Here is a 16,549-nt window from a genome sequence, read left to right as displayed (position 1 = left end):
CACCCTTCATTCTTAGCCCTTTATGGTTTGTAGCTTCATTTCTGTGACAGCCAGCCCTGTTTCCTATCACTTGAGATCTATTAACTTCAATTCTGCTGTGCTTAGAATTCTATGAGGTGCAGACTGCTAAGCAGTATCCCCATGAGAAATGAATTCCCGGCATCAATACAGAATCTGCCTTTCTCATCAGCTTACCGGTATCCAGTCTAAGCACTGTTCTCAAAGGTTAAGACACTGAGGGAGGACTGTTATGACTTCTAGGCCCATCTGGCCTACACAGTGAGACTGGGTCTCAAAACGCAAGAACAAAAGTTAGATCAAGGCTGAAACCCTCGTGTGGCAGTGTGAGCCTGTAATCTGTGCTGCTTGAGAGGCCAAGGCAGAAGGACACCAAGTTCAAAGCCTGCCTGTGAAGAATCAGCTCAAGGGCAGCCTGTGCAACTTGGTCAGACTTGTCTTCAAAAAGTAAGAAGAGGGCTGGAGAACGAGCTCGCATGTCTGGAGTCTGTCCCTAACACCACAAAAGAATAAAAGTTAAGTCTGCTCTCAGATTTACAGATGCGCATACGTAGTCACATCTTTTAAAGTTGGTTCATTATTATTGGAATTTGGATGATCTAGATACACAGCAGAAGCAAAGAAACAAAAAGTCTGCTTTGTTGAGATACTTTCCTCCTTTCATTTTTTAAAATTTATTTTTCCGTATATAACTGTTTAGCCTGCATGTATGTCTGTATACCGCGTGTGTGCCTGGTGCCCAGGACGGCTAGAAGAGGATGTCAAATCTGCTGAGACTAACTGTCATGTGAGACCTGGGAATGAAGCCTGGGTCCTCTGGAAAGCAGCAGGACTTTTTCTCCAGCCCCTCTCCTTGCTCAACTTTAATGTTACTTAGATGGTGGACTACTGCAGACTAGGTAAGTTTGATTTTTCTGGTTTCTGTCTTGCAATTTTATAAAATAGTACTTGAATGTAGCAATCTTTACCAACTGTCAGGGAAGAGCAGTTTCATTCTTCTCTTGTAACAACTTTGTAACCCCTGATTTTCTATTAATACCCTGAGGTCTGGAAAATAAAAGGTGAAGGAAGTGAGCTGGTCCACAAAAACAATCGTGGTATACATTGTTACAACCGAAGAAAGGCATACTAAAGTAATTGTCTCAGGAAACCAGAGGTGATATTTTGTATCTTCCAAACCAAATGCCCGTGAGGTGTACTTTTGAGATCTTTGTGATGACCTGATTCTGTATCAATTCACCAATTATGTGTGTCCACATGTGACAAAAGGGCTTGAAAACCACTGGACATTCGTGTCATGTCCCAGCGTCAGCTTCCTGCTTTTGAAGTCACTCTTTGGTGACCTACAGTGTACGGAATCTGGGTGAGGGTTACATGGAACCTCTCTACTGTTTTTCCAAGTTTCCGAGAAACCACAATTCACAAATAAAACGTTTTTAAAGTGATATTTAAAGCTTCCAATTAAAATTAAATGCATATACACTAAAACAAAATTGTCTTAACTTTTTCTTGTACTATGGTCATAGTAAATCCTCAAGTGAGATCAAATTAGCTGTTGCATGTGTAATGGGATATTTAGAACCCCATTCTCTTTGGCTGAAAATTTTACTGAGAGAACATCTTAAGGAAAATTTCCGCCCTCTCATCCCTTCCTAATAATAGAGAAGTGTCTTGCCCATTTGTCTTCCCAGTGTAGAATCTCTACAAGGATATTCAAAGACTCTGAGCTTATACTTATAAAAACTATATTGCTAACTATTTCCTATCTCCTGCCTTCTTCCCCTGCATTTACCTGGCCAAGGGCAGCTCTGGTTGGCCTTCAGCAGCTGTCTGCTCTCGGCCTGCACCTGAGCGTGGCTGGCATTTAATGCTGAAATGTAGAATCCGGCTCCTTTCCAAGTTCAGGACCATAAATCCAAGATAGATTTCTGCTGCCTGCTTCACCATTCCAGTTTGTGTTCTTCGAAGTCATGGTCATAGCCAAGTGTGGTGGCATATATAAACTCAACACTTCCAAGGTGGAGGCAAAGGGGTCAGGGGTAGAAGGTCATTCTCAGTTATAAAACAACTTTGAGGCCAGCCCAGGCTCCAGGAGACCTGGTCTCAAAATCTCAAAGGAAGTAGGCAAACAGAACCCCCAATCACCATCATGCTTTGTGTTTTTTCTCAGAATATTCTTAGGCCACCTCCTTTACATTCTCGTCAGATGAGCTTGCCTCGTGTTTCACTGGGAACAGAAGCAATTAGATTATCCTCTTCCCGTCAACCTGCCCTCGTCAGTATCCACAGTCACCTCTCTTTCCATGAAGCACCCTTGCATATATCAGTATCCTCACCTCCTATTCACCCTCAACGCCTTCATTGAAGTGTCTGTTAATGGAAATGCTCATCAAAACTTTCCTGGCCGCCATCTTGCCAATAATCTTACTAAAATTTTTTTTTCAGATTTATTCTTATTTATGTGTATGTATCTGTGTGCCACATAGGCCCACAGAGGCCAGGAGGGGGTTTCAGATCTCCTGGGCTGGAGTTAAGGCAGTTGTTAGTCACCGGACGTAGGAGCTGGGATGTGAACTCAGGATCTCTGCAAGAGAAGCAAGTGCTCTTGGGCACTGGATCGTTCAGCCCCCTAAGTCCTCAGCTGAACCCATAGCTCCACTTTGCACACTTGCCCACTCTTCCCAGTTGCCTTCCCGAGTCATACTAAGGGTATTTTATGTGTCCTTTGACTGGGTTTGGGGGTACCTAGGAAATGGTTCAAACATTTTGACTGTTCCTATAAAGACAGTTTTTAGCTGTGATTAACATTTAAATCTGTAGATAACACTATAGTTAAAGCAGGTTTCTCTCTGGTGTGGGTAGACCTCAGCCAATTCACCGAGGGCCTGAATGGAACAAAGGCATTCCCGGAGTCCTTAGCATATGCTACACATATTCCAGGGGCGAGACAAGACAGCAGACAAAACATCGTCTTTTAGTCTGTCAAGAAGGGACAATTCTCAAAGAAATAGCACCTTGCAATGTGCTCGCGTGAAAATCAGCAGATCATGTGATTGGGGTTGCTAGCAAGCTGTCTTGCAGACAGCAGGACAGAAAAATCCAGTGACAGCTCTGTTAAGCCACTTTCTTGCCGCCTGCTGGAATTTTTACCTAGTTCTTGGGATTCGGTTCACTTGCTAAAGATGCCTATGATAATAATAGAACCTTGTCTCCTTGGGTTCTGAGAATGTGTACTGAATATTAAGTGTCGGTGGCTGCCATACAGAAGAACACTGAGTACCTTTTTCCTATTTAAATGCAGAGCTGGCATATGGCTTCTACAAGAAAGAACCGATTCAGCTGAGATCTAAAAGATGAAAAGGATCCAGTCTTGTGCAGTGGGTTGAGGATGAATATTTGCAAGCAGAGGATGGCCCAAAAAGTGGTGCTACCTCTGGGGAGGTGAGTGGTCACGTGGGACCTCGTAGACCTGCCTAGGGATTTGGATTTTATTCAAGTGGGGCACGAAGGTCATTTGGAGTGTGACATGATGAGAGTTGGACCAGTCTTGTTCAGATCTCTAAAAGGATCTCACCATCGCAAGCTGGAGGATGGGTTTCCAGGTAAGCAAGAGAGCGAGACCTGGTTAGCAAGCGGACCAGTTAGGAAGTTTGAGGACTCTGCCGGGATATTTGGGGGTTTTCTTCGTTTATTTGTTTTATGGGGGCCATGGTTTGGGGTTTTGGATTGGTGTATGTGAGTGTGCTTGCCTGTGTGTGCGTGGTATATGGTGTGTGGGGTGTGGGGTGTTGGGTGTGGTGAACCTAAGAGGAAGCCTTCAGATGACCTGCTCCTAGTCCCTTCAAACAGGAGGCTCTCACTGCAGCTGGCACGCACCATTTTGTGTTGTGGTTTGGTGAGGCTGGCCACCAGCAAGCCCCGACACCCTTCTGTTCCCACCCCCCTCCCAGCACTGGGGTTATGGAAGCATACAGCTGTTCCTGGACTGGGGTGGTGGAGATTAGAACTCAGGTCCTCACACCGACCATGTCATCTCCTAGACCTTATCTTGATTTTTCAAACACCATGTGCTCTTGAAGAATTGTTTTTTTATTACATTTATGTGCTTGTGTGCTTCATGCATGTGCAGAGATCAGGGGACAAACGATGGGGTCAGTTTTCTCCTTTTACCATGTGAATACTGGGGGTCGAACTCAAGTCTTCAGGCTTGAAGGCAGGTGCCTTCGCCAGCTGAGCCACCCCTATATGCTCCTCCTGGTTATTTTGTTTCCATTTACAGATATTTAAAGTCATAAGGTGCTTACTCAGATCCTCCAGTATCCTTCTATTGAATCCCTCCAAGTGGAGAGAAAACTTTCTTCCAACTGTGTTATAAGTATTGTTTCTGCTAGGAATTAAAGACACACACACACCTTTAATCCCATCACTTGAGGCAGGACAGGCAGATCTCTGTGAGTTCCAGGCCAGCCAGGAACCTGACTCAAGACAAACAAACAAACAAACAAACCAGCAAGCAAGTAAACAACCTCAAAACGATCATTCCCTAGCAATTTCCACCAATTTAAGTTTTGTTTTATTCTCTTTTAAAGCTTGGAACAGCATAGCAGTGTGTGTTTCTATATTTTAATTCCCTGTAGTAAAATTTTATGAAATCACTGAAATTCTCTAATTGTTGCACAATTGACTCTAAAAGTTAATAATAGCCTTTCTTTTCACATACTCTTTTATATTCAACTTCATTTATTTTTATGTGGGGACATTTTTCCTCCATGGTGCTGTAATGCAGACCCAGGGCCTACAATACCCTATGCAAGCCTCTAGCCAAACTCCATATCCTACCCCTTCCTGTGGATTTTTATAAACGTCTTCCCTGATATTTTATATTTAGCAGTTGTTGTGCTAACACACTGACTCTCTGTGCATTAGTGTAATTATGAGTTAAACAGGCATATAGAATACTTAGTCTCGGGCTCCCGAACTTGGTATGCATCCAGCCATTCCATGCCTCTCTCTCTCTCTCTCTCCCTTCATCTTTTGGGCAGCCATCTCACTGTGCTGAAGAACACGCTCTTTGCATCGTCACACTAGATGTTAGCCAAAAGCCAGGACGCAGTGTCACATATATGCAGTCCCCCCCCTCCCCCGAGACTCCCATTGATGAAGCTAAAGGCTAGCACTGAAATGGCATTTGCTGTATTCTGTAGAACTGTTCTGAAATTTTCACATATTCTAAAGTGGGAGTGAGGACCAATTGTGTTCAAATTAGTTTTTTTTTTTTTTTCAGTCCTGAAGTGAACACGTCTAGAGTCTCGTTACTGAAGTTTGTTCTACACGTTTCAGCATACAGGGTCCCTCATGCCTCTGGCAGGGCTTCTCTTCCCCTCATCATGAGCACCAGCTAGGCTGGCTGTTCAGAGACTTGCTCCTTGGCTCTTCTTTGTTGTGGCTTTTGCCAGACATTGTCTTATTGTGTCTCCCAGGCCGATCTTGGACTCATGGCCATCCTGCCTCAGCCTCCCCTGTGCTGGGATTGCAGGGTGTACCACCATGTCAACTTTCCTTATCTTTAGTTATAGGTGTTTAATACTTTGGCTTGAAGGTCTTAAAAGTATGGAAGTGAATTCAGTTTGACTACATTGGACTGGAAGGTCTGAGAGTCATCGATATCCTATGGAATGTGTAGCTAAGGAGAACATGAGCATTAGGTGAAGAAGCTGTATCACGTCACTTCTGCATCTCAGTGACCAAAATGTAAGAGGACAACCTTAAGGAAGGCTTAATTAGCTCACAGATACAGAGGGTTCAGTCTACACTTGCTCAGTTAGTTCCATGCACTTGGACAAAACATTCTGGCAACTGGAGCTCCGGACGGAAGACCATCTTTACCTCTTGGCTGACAGGAAGCAGAAAGGGAGGGGAGGGGAAGGAGAGACCCAGGAAGGGAAGGAGGGAGAGGGGAGAGAGGGAGAGACATGGATAAGGTTCCCCGCAGGGCGCACCCCAGTGACGCGCTTTGTCTAGCTCCCACCACCTAATGTATTCGGAACTCTCTAGAATAGTACCAACAGCTGAAGATTCAACAGTCAGCAATGAGCCTGTGGGGAACAGTTTCATCTCAACCATAACGAGTGTTCACTGATTAATTTTCAGGGCCATATTGCTCAAACATGGCTGCACAACTGAATCACGTGGTAAGGTTTACAACTAACATGAATACCTGAGTCTCACCTCCAAGGACTCTGACTTAATGATCCCAACCAGGAACTCAAAGGACTCTTAAAGCTATTTCCTTTCCAGGCGTGATGGTGCACACCTTTAATCCTAGCACTTATGAGGCATAAGCAGGGCAGATCTTAGTGAGTTCAAGGCCAGTCTAGTCTACACAGTGTTCCGTGACAGCCAGAGCAACATCGTAAGACCCTGTCTCAAAGAAAAAGGAGGAAATAAACACAAACACAAAATTCAACTTACTGCCTTTATTATACAAATTCCAGATTAGAGGTTTGTGAAACCTACAGTAAACAAGTATGTGTTGTGTACGTGTATTTAAACAACATTCATCACCACACCATTCGATAGCCCAAAGGAGGAAGTCCCAGGACCCAGCAATAAATAAGTGGGTAGACAAAATGTGGTGTGTACAATATAGGGAGAGGTTGTCTAGCCTTAAAAAGGAAGAGAATTCTGACCCGTGCCACAATATGCACAAACCTTGGCTGAGTGAAATAAGGCAAACCAGAAGAAAATATATGATCCCGCTTATAAAAATGAGCATAGTCAAATTCTCAAAGACAGGAAGTAGACTGAGGTCCTATGGCAGAACAGCCATTTCTCATGGTCTCAACTGTTTAGCCATTTCTCCAGCCCCTACTTGGACTTTAAAAATTAATTTATTTGTATATTTGTTTGTTTGGGTCTTTTAGAGTAAGATCTCACTTTGTATCCCAAACTGGTCTTGAATTCATTGTGTAGCCCAGGCTGGCCTCAGATCTACAGCAATCATTCCTTCTCAACCATCAGAGTGCTGGGATTGTAAATATACTGGTATTAAAAAGTGCACACCACCACACCCAGTTCCTCATACCATTACACCTTGCTAAAAAAACTGTTAGCTGCTCTTACACCCTCACACATGTGTAGACAAGTAGGGCCTGGAGCTGAAATCTGCACAGCTCTGCTGTAAAGACCATTGTGTGTGGAGCCTTTTGAAGTCAAGATTAAAGGTGTTTCAACCCTCCTCACACCTTTGATGCAGGTCTGCCTGGAATGCACATGGACATAAACAAGACTGAGACATCCCTCCACTGTTTCTTCCCTGTTTTGAATGTCCAGTAGATTTCATGAGCAGCAGCTGCAGCTGTTTGGATTCTCCACTGAGGGGAGGTCAGGAAGAAGAATGGCTTGTCATTATCCCCCAGTCACTACTTCTTAAGTGACGAAAGTTATCAAGAGAGAAGTGTGAGCTGCATCTGACTTGATGTTTCTAGTGTTCCAAAGAGAAAGATGAATTGAACTAAAGCATCTCTCTTTGGTATTAGGTTTTGTGAGGGAAAAAAAAATGAGGCAATTTATGTGTGGTCTTGGCTGATGAAAAGCAACGGATGACATTGTCAAGGGAACCCCTCAGGGACTGCGGTCCTGGAGTTCCGCCATAGCGGATGTTGTTAGCAACCTTTTCAGGCATGAGTGTCCTTCACAAAGCACTCTGTGATAAGTTGATGTTGGACACATGTAGGTGCGTCTGCACCAGAAAACAGAGTTCATGAGATCTGCCACATATGCTTCCTTGGCAAGAGTAAGATTAGACCCTCACTGATTTGAGGTGTTCCATACCAGTGCGGCTGCTGTCACAGACTGTATCAACTCCCATGGCTGCTGTAACATGTATGTGCCTTGAAGCAGTATGCGTGTATCATTATACGGTTCTGGAGGCCTGGAGACCAGGAATCGGAAATCAGTTTCACTGAGCCAACATCAGAGTGTCAACTGGGCCACACCCCCTGGAGGCACTAGGGGACAATGTTTCTTTACCTGCGCCAGCGTCAAAAGCTGTGGTCTTTGCATTTCTTGGTGAGGGTCCCCTTCTTCCGGTTTCAAAGCCAGCAGCGTAGCCCATGGTACCCGCAGACACATTTTGTCACTGCATTATGCTACTTTCTGTCCTGTGGTCAGATCTTCTTTCCTTCTGTCCTGTGGTCAGATCTCCTTCAGCCTCCTGATAGGTAACCCAAGACAATTGTCCCATCTCGAGCTCCTGAGTGGAACTGTATCTGCAAAGCCCTTTTTTGCCGTATAAGGCTCCAGGATTAGAGTGTAGACCTATTTACACGCCATTATTCAGCCTCCCACTTGAACAAAATGAACAGTTAGCCCTTGCCTAGTAGCCACTGTATTTCAATGGGAATCTTTTTATGTTTTGAAGCTACAGATTTCATCCTGTCTGATCAAAGAAACCCATTTTACATTTTCATTTCTAAAAGCACAAGTGCAAAAGAACTTGGTATCTTATTTATCTCTCCAAAACTGTAAAATAATACATACACACTGCTTCCAGGCATACACAGACTACATGAGACGTGTAGAATTAGTACTGTTTGTGGCAGGAGCCATGTTGGCATGGCACACCTCCAATCCGTGCAGTTCTAGAGTCTTCTGCTTGCCAAGAAACTGTGTTCTGAGTTTCTTGTAAAAAGGCATAACATAAATATTTTGATATTTAAAAATTTGCTTATTTTATTTCATGATATGACTGTTTTGCCTACAAGTATATATGTGTACTATGTAAATGAATTTCTAAATGGTCTTATTAAGCAAAAAACACAGAGCCAGATATAGGGGTGAAAACCTGAGAGATCAGGGAAATAGGGAGAGCCACAGCTAACCTCACCTCACCAACTCCTCAGCTTCCAAAGTCAAGACTTCCTGTCTGCCCACACACATACGCCTTGCTGTTCTGCCATCCGATTTGCTCTCTCTGTCCAGCTACATCACTTCCTCTTCCTGTCCAGCTCTGTCACTTCCTGCCTGTCTCTACAGACCTCCAGACCTCCTTGGTTAACTCGTGTTGGAATTTAAGGCATGTACCACCACACCTGGCCCTGTTTGCAGTGTGGCCTTGAACTCACAGAGATCCAGACAGATCCCTGCCTGGCAAGTGATAGGATTAAATGTGTGTGCTACCATTGCCTGACTTCTATAGTGGCTGGCTTTTTCCTCCGATCTTCAGGTAAATTTTATTGGGAGACACAGTATATTGGGGAACACAATACATCACCGCAGTACTACATACATGTGTGGTGCCCATGGAAGTCAGAAGAGGGTGTTGGATCTCCTAGAACTGGAGTTACAGATGGTTGTGGATCACCGTGTGGGTTCTGGGAACCAAACCTGAGTCCTCTGGAAGAGCATCAGGAGCTCTTAGCTGCTCAGCCATCTCCAGGCCCTGCATAGACAAATATTTTGAAGGCTACCCCATCACTAAACTCAGGAGGATGTGGCTATGAAACAAAGGTCCCTAAATTGGCTTCTAGATGCCTTCCAGAGCAGGGCTACTCCAGAAAGTTTTCAGTGAGAATTGAAATGTACTGTATCTGTACTGTCTACCGTGTATCCAAAGATCGCACAAGACATTTAAATGAACTTATAATCAAATTTCCTGATAGACCATCAAGGCTTGTCATAAGAGCAATAGTAGTAGAGACATTTGGTATTGATACAAAGATACACAGTCCAACTGACAGAATGAAATAGAGTTCAGAAATTAGTCCATTTAGATATGACCACTTGCCTTGTGGAAACTCCAAGTGAGGATGTGATCTTTTAAATGAAACGCACCAGAACAGTTGGCTACCCACACAAAGAAATGGTATGTGGGCACCTCCACCTCCCACTATCTTAACCGGGTTTTGATGGCTGTGATGAAACACCATGACCAAAAGCAGCTTGAGGAGTATCTTAGGATTTCTACTACTGTGAAGAGACACCATGGCCATGGTGTCCTTCTGTACACTGTGAATATATATTACTCTCATTGGTTAATAAAATACTGACTGGCCATTAGCCAGGCAGGAAGTATAGGTGGGACAGCCAAACTGAGACTGCTGTGAGGGAAGAAGGGTGGAGTCAGTGGAAATACAGAAGGAGCAAGACAAGCTAGATGACAGGTAAAGCCGTGAGCCACGTGGCAATACATAGATTAATAGAAATGGGTTAATTTAAATGTAAGAGCTAGTTAGTAATAAGCCTGAGCTATTGTCCGAACATTTGTAATTAATATAAGCTTCATTGTGTTCATTTGGGAGCTGCCGGTGGGATAGAAACTTCCACCTACACCATGGCAATTCTTATAAAGAAAAACATTTAATTGGGGTGGTTCACTTACAGTTCAGAGGTGTAGTCTATTATCGTCATGGGAGGACACAGCAGCATTTAGGCAGACATGGTGCTGGAAAAGGAGCTGAGTATTCTTACATCTTGACCTGCAGGCAACAGGAGGTGGTCTGAGATACTGGGCTTGGCTTGTGTTGTAAAATGGCACACTGTGGCCTTGGTGGGTTTGAGCCAAGGTACCCCGAGGTGGGTGAGGGAGACACACCATGCAGACATGGTGGCATCTGAGTGGCGTGGGACAATGTTACTCACATCATGCAGACATGGCATCCACATGGAAAGTTTTATTATTAAAGAGAAGAGGAGAAGGAAGAGAGAGAAAGAGGGAGAGAGAGAAAAAGAGAGGAAGAGGAGTTAATGCAGCTTCATGGAAGGAGAGAGGAAGGGAGAGGCTTTCTCTTAAAGGGGCCTTTACGTAAGATGATATCAGGATGCTGGGCAGGTCCCCAAGGGGTGTGCCAGAATGCTAACATTCCCTAACAGCTTGAGCATATATGAGACCTCAAAACCCACCCCCACAGTGACACACTTCCTCCAACAAGGCCACACCTATTCCAACAAGGCCACACCTCCTAATAGTGCCACTCCCTATGAGCTTATGGGGGCCAATTACATTCAGACTACCACAAGGAGGAAAGGGTTTATTTGGCTTACATATCCCAAATCACATTCTACTGAGCAAAGTCAAGATAAGAACTCAAACGAGGCAGGAACCTGGAGGCAGGAGCTAATGCAGAGGCCATAAAGGGGTGCTGCTTACTAGCTTGCTCCTCATGGCTTGCTCAGCCCATTCTCTTATAGAACCCAGGACCATTAGCCCAGGGTTGTTCCCAACCGTAATAGGCTGGATATTCATCCATCAGTCACTAATTAAGAAAATGCCCTACACCAGTGGTTCCCAACCTTCCTAATGCTGTGACCCTTTAAATACAGTTCCTCATGTTGTGGTGACCCCCAACCATAAAATTTTGTTGCTACTTCATACCTGTAATTTTGCTACTGTTACGAATTGAAATATGAATATCTGTGCTTTCCAATGTTCTCAGGCGATCCCTGTGAAATGAGCATTCTACCCCCTCCCCCACAGGGGGTCATGACCCCACAGGTTGAGAACCTATGACCTCCAGGCTTGTCTACAACCTGATCTTATGGAGGCATTTTTTCCCCCACTTGAGGTTTTCTCCACTCAGATGACTTCAGTTTGTGTAAAATTAAGATAAATCTAGCCAGGACACCCACCATTCCAACTGTGGATGGCAGATTATGAGCAAGCTAAAACAAAAAAAAAGAAGCCCTAACAATAAAATTAGACTGTTTTAATGGCAAGAATATTTTTCCTCAAAGGACAGCATTAAAAGAATCAAAAGGAAATTGGAAGGGGAAGAATATTTTCAATAAATGTAGACAAATATTCAAGATATTAAATGTAACAAAATGTAACACTTTTTTACTTTTTTGAAGCAGGGTCTCACTATGTATCTCCAGCTGTTCTGGATCTCACTCTGTAGCCCAGGCTGACCTCGAACTCACAGAGATCCGCCTGGCTCTGCCTCCTGAGTGCTGGGATTAAAGGCGTGCTCTACTATGCCTGTCTTAGCACCTTTGTTTTCAATATTATTTTAATTGCATTTGTTTATTCATTTATTTAGTTCATGTGCACATGCATGCCTGTGCATACGTGTACTTGTACATGCATGTGTGCCATAGCATGAATGTGAAGGTCTGAGGACACCTTCCAGGAGTTGGCTCTCTCCTTTTACCCTGTGGGTCCCTGGGATCAAACTCCGATTGTCGGGCTTGGCACCCACTGAGCCCACTTGTGGGCCCTCTTCGGTGTTTTCAGATGGGTTCTCAGTCCAAAGTCCTCACCGCACCCCCTTATGGCTTCAGATTTGAGATCCTCCTTCTTTAACCACCCAGCCCCAAGGTTCCAAGCTTATACCACATCCATCTTATAAAAGCATTGCAGAGCCAGGCAAGACAGTCCACACTTGTCATTCCAGCACTCAGGAGGCAGATCTCTGAGTTCAAGGCCAGCCTGGTCTACATAGTGAGTTCCAGGACAGCCACTCCTGCACAGAGAAACAACCACCACCAACAACAAAATGCACGTGTTAAGTTGGATAGAGAAAAGGTTGGAAATCTCATAAAGCCAGTGTCATAAACTATTAGCAACAGAATCTATATGGTAAATTTAAGGCATTTAATTTTATAAAATTATTTAAAAATTGTTGAATATTGAAGATGCTTTGTAGTCAAATTCCAGGAAGATACAAAACATTCAGGAAAAAATAGAGGAGGCACAAAAAAAAAAAAACATAGCAGATGCTTCACAAAGTTATTTCTGAGTAGCTAATAAGCAGATGGAAAAAGTGCTCAATGGGCTAGCATGGTAGTGAATGTCTGTACAGAGAAGGATCCACAGTCTTCAAGGCCAAGATCATTCCCAGCATGTGGGTAGATGGCACAGCAGAAAGACCCTTGCTGCCAAGCCTGATGACCTGAATTCCATCCCCACAACCCATAGGATAGGAGGATAGAGCCAACCCCATGGGGTTGTCCTCTGACCTCTACATGTGCACCATGGGACAACTTTTCCTTCCCCCTCCCCCCAAGAAAATGTTGTGTCTTGTTTTTTTTTTTTTTTAAGTTATCCTCAGTTACATGATGCATTCCAGGCCAGTCTGGGCTATATTGTCTCAGAATAAAAACAAACAAAATGAAATCACTCTACTTAATTATCACAGAGATGCAAATCAAAAAAAAAAAAAAAACATAGGCAATTCAATTATCACCCACCAAAATGGAAAAAAAAAAGTGTTGATGGGAACGTTGAACTTCAACTCCTATATGTTGCTGATGGGAGTGTAAATTAACGCAAACACTTCAGAAAACTTAAAAAAAAATCCAGTAAATCTGAACATGGCCATATCCTTGACCCAAGACTTCTATTTTTTGCATATGACCAAGAGATACACTTACCATGTATCATACTCAAAAGATGTCATTGTTATGGCCACAGAAGCAATATTTTATTTTAATAGTTTCAAAACGTAGATGACTCCAGTGGTCATCAACATTTGTCTGGATACATTTTTATTGCATTCACACAATGGAATGCAACACATCCTCATAAACAAACTATGAAAAATATGGGCGAACCTCACGACAGCAAGTTAAAGAAACCAGAAACAAAATGCATGTTGACATGTCTGGGCCTGTGTAAACACAAAGCTAATTCTTTACCAGAAGATAGGCTATGGTCCCCCTGGGTGGAGGAGAGTGATTAAGTGTCTGAGGGGAAACATTCCAGGATGCTGGTTATGTTTATGCCTGAGTGTGATTTGTTAGTGAAATTTCGACAAACTGCATTAATTTTCCGTGTATTTACCTGTCGTCTGTTATAGTGGAATAAAAAGTGTCTGCCAGAACCTCTAAGAAACAAGGGATCACAGGATTTGACATTTGAGAGACTCAGGTCGGATTTGAGAGACATGATCAGATTTGCATTAGGAAGAGATAAGTACAAGATCTGCAGGAGAGAGGCCTCACCAGACTGCTTGCAGGAGTAAGTAAGCCTGGCTGGATGTAAAGCAAGCACGACCCGGAAGAAAAGATTACCGTGGATGGGGAGACAGCAGGCATGATGGGACTTGCCTTCTTGTCTCCGAGTTCTTTCTTGAACAATGTTTATAACTGTCGGCTGGGTGCTACTTTAATGATCTAATGTTTAGTTGTAATTGCCATATTCCTCCCGCCCGCGAGATCAATGCCTCTTGTACAACTATACAGAACGAGATGCAAGTAGAGAGCTCAGAAGACTTCAAGAGAAATGAGTTGACAAGGTCTAGGCGGCCCATCTTCCTCCAAGCACAGGCAAAACCACCACCTGCTTGGGACTGGGTGATGGTAGGACACAGGACGTTAGGCCGACGGTAGGAAAGAGACAACAGGACCCGTCAGATCGGCGTGAAATGGGTCCGGGGAAACGGGACGCCTCTGTACCCTGAATTCCAACAGCAAGCTCAGGCCACGGTTATTTCCTTCTCCGGATGTCCACAGAGGGCCCGAACTCTGGCGAGGCGGGGATTCAGGCAGAAGGGGTGGAGTTGGGGCTTGAGCTTAACCTATTACATGCACCCAGAGCCTCCCCACCGGTGATTGGCAGGCGTGTCTACCAGTGTTTTCGCGTCCCGCGAACCTAGCTGCTGTTGTCAGGTCCCCGGGGTGTTTCCCTTTGAGTCACTGGGGTTAATTAACTAACCGCTCCCAGCTAGGGGACCTAAGAGTACTGCCATCTACCCCTGCCATGAAAAGGGAGCTTCTTGGTCCCATTGGAGTATTCTTTAGTGCCTGAGGCAGGGCTTGGTACCCTGGGTAAGGGAGTTAACTGCTCCCGATGTTCCCACTCATTCTCTAGCTCACGATTCTTTTTTTTTTTTTTTTTTTTTTTTGCTTAAGTGGAATAAGGCGACATTTATAGTTTGAAGTGCCTTTCCCCGTGCAAACACTTATCGCAGTCCTTATCCCCTCCCTCAAAGGTAATGCGACCCCTCCAGTGAAGGACTATCAGCGCAGATCACATTCCTTCACTTAGCAAGTAACTTCAAATTATCTTATATTTAATATTGCAAGCCTTGAGTGAGAAGGTTCATAAAACATGAAAAGTGTTTCGAAGTGCTTATGCATTCCTGGTGAGAAAGTGGGGTAGTTGCCGGTTTGGTTTCAGCACCCACATGGCAGCCTCCAACTGTCTGGTTCCAGGAGACCCAGTGCCCTCGGGCAAGCATGAAGTACGTGCAGAGAAATCCTTCATACAATAAAAATAACTCTCCAGACTTTGACCTGGAAAAGGAAGTAAAAACGTTCAGAGCTTACAAAACGCTCTTTTTCAAAAGTGTTACATTCAACTCCAAATAAATGTATGCAGTATTTGCAGCGTGGGTTCCAAAGAACGAGAATTCTAGATACCCAGCCCCACACAGTGTATTATTCAGACTCCACTTTGTCAGGTACTTGAAAATTGATCATATTGATTGTCCCCCCATACCCACAGAAAAACTGTTAGCTTCAAACTAGCTCCTTCTTTTGTTTTCTTTCTTTCTTTCTTTCTTTCTTTCTTTCTTTCTTCCTTCCTTCCTTCCTTCCTTCCTTCCTTCCTTCCTTCCTTCCTTCCTTCCTTCCTTCCTTCCTTTCTTTCTTTCTTTCTTTCTTTCTTTCTTTCTTTCTTTCTTTTTCCGAGACAGAGTTTCTCATGTAACAGCTCTAGCTGCCCTGGAACTAGCCTTGTAGACCAGGCTGGCCTCAAACTCAAGAGCTCTGCCTGCCTCTGCCTCCGCCCCCCACATGCAAAGATTAAAGTTGTGAGCTACCACACCCGGCTCAAACTAACTAAAATATACGGCCCACGGGCAGTTTTCAGGACACATTTCTTACTTTAGATCCTGTGTGGAGGTGTGTGGTGCTGTCTGCCATAATGTGGCACTTTCAAATATCACCCCCATTTACTCAACAATTGGGGAAACATAAACTTATCCTTGAATAGGTGGAAAAAATGAAGGCTGAGGTGGTTTAGTGGCTAAACCTTCAATTCTCCACGGGCAACTGGCACTTTTCTTCTTTAGTACTTCATGAGTAGCTTGTGAAATTAACCATAGTAGCTATTGCTGGTGTTGGTTGTAACTTGGTTCGTCTCGACCCTTTTGTGTGTGTATGTGTGAGGGGGGGATGCCACATATCAGATACTCATATTATGATTCATAACAGTATCAAAATCATAGCTATGAGGTAGCAACAAAAGTAATTTTATGATTGGGGGTCACCACAGCATGAGGAACTGTATTTAAGGGTCATAGTGTTAGGAAGGCTGAGAACCACTGACAGTGCTAAGTTGTCCGATAACTGTTACATCTGAAGAGACCTCATCCAGTCAGCCACAGAATCCGTGAAATGACTGAGGGCCAGAAATCTGAGGTGCACCAACAGCCAATTATGAGAAACGGAGCGGCAAAGTTAACTCACTCTGAAAGAGAACTTGCACACAAAACTCCTGCAGACCTCAGTGCTACCTTTGTGGATCTTGCAGAGGCCAAAGCAAATAGAACAAGAACCTGTAGCTTGGGTATATATTCAGGGTACAAAG

At 44.0% G+C, this 16,549-nt stretch overlaps 1 long non-coding RNA gene across 2 annotated transcripts; it reads right to left on the bottom strand.

Annotated features, from left to right (window-relative positions):
* Positions 1 to 8,850: 8,850 nt before the first annotated feature.
* LOC143267623 (uncharacterized) lies at positions 8,851 to 14,702 on the bottom strand. 2 transcript variants are annotated; one of them, XR_013042955.1, is made up of 3 exons: positions 14,029 to 14,702; positions 10,400 to 10,496; positions 8,851 to 9,460 (listed from the first exon to the last, which is right to left on the bottom strand). It is a non-coding gene; the product is annotated as an uncharacterized LOC143267623 (long non-coding RNA). The 2 variants fall into 2 exon arrangements; XR_013042954.1 differs by having other exon boundaries at positions 14,413 to 14,494.
* Between the last annotated feature and the right edge of the window lie 1,847 nt (positions 14,703 to 16,549).

Source organism: Peromyscus maniculatus, chromosome 10, assembly GCF_049852395.1.
Source record: "Peromyscus maniculatus bairdii isolate BWxNUB_F1_BW_parent chromosome 10, HU_Pman_BW_mat_3.1, whole genome shotgun sequence".
Taxonomy (NCBI): domain Eukaryota; kingdom Metazoa; phylum Chordata; class Mammalia; order Rodentia; family Cricetidae; genus Peromyscus; species Peromyscus maniculatus.
The sequence above is the reverse complement of the archived record's forward strand: the minus strand, read 5'-3'. Positions and strand labels throughout refer to the sequence as shown.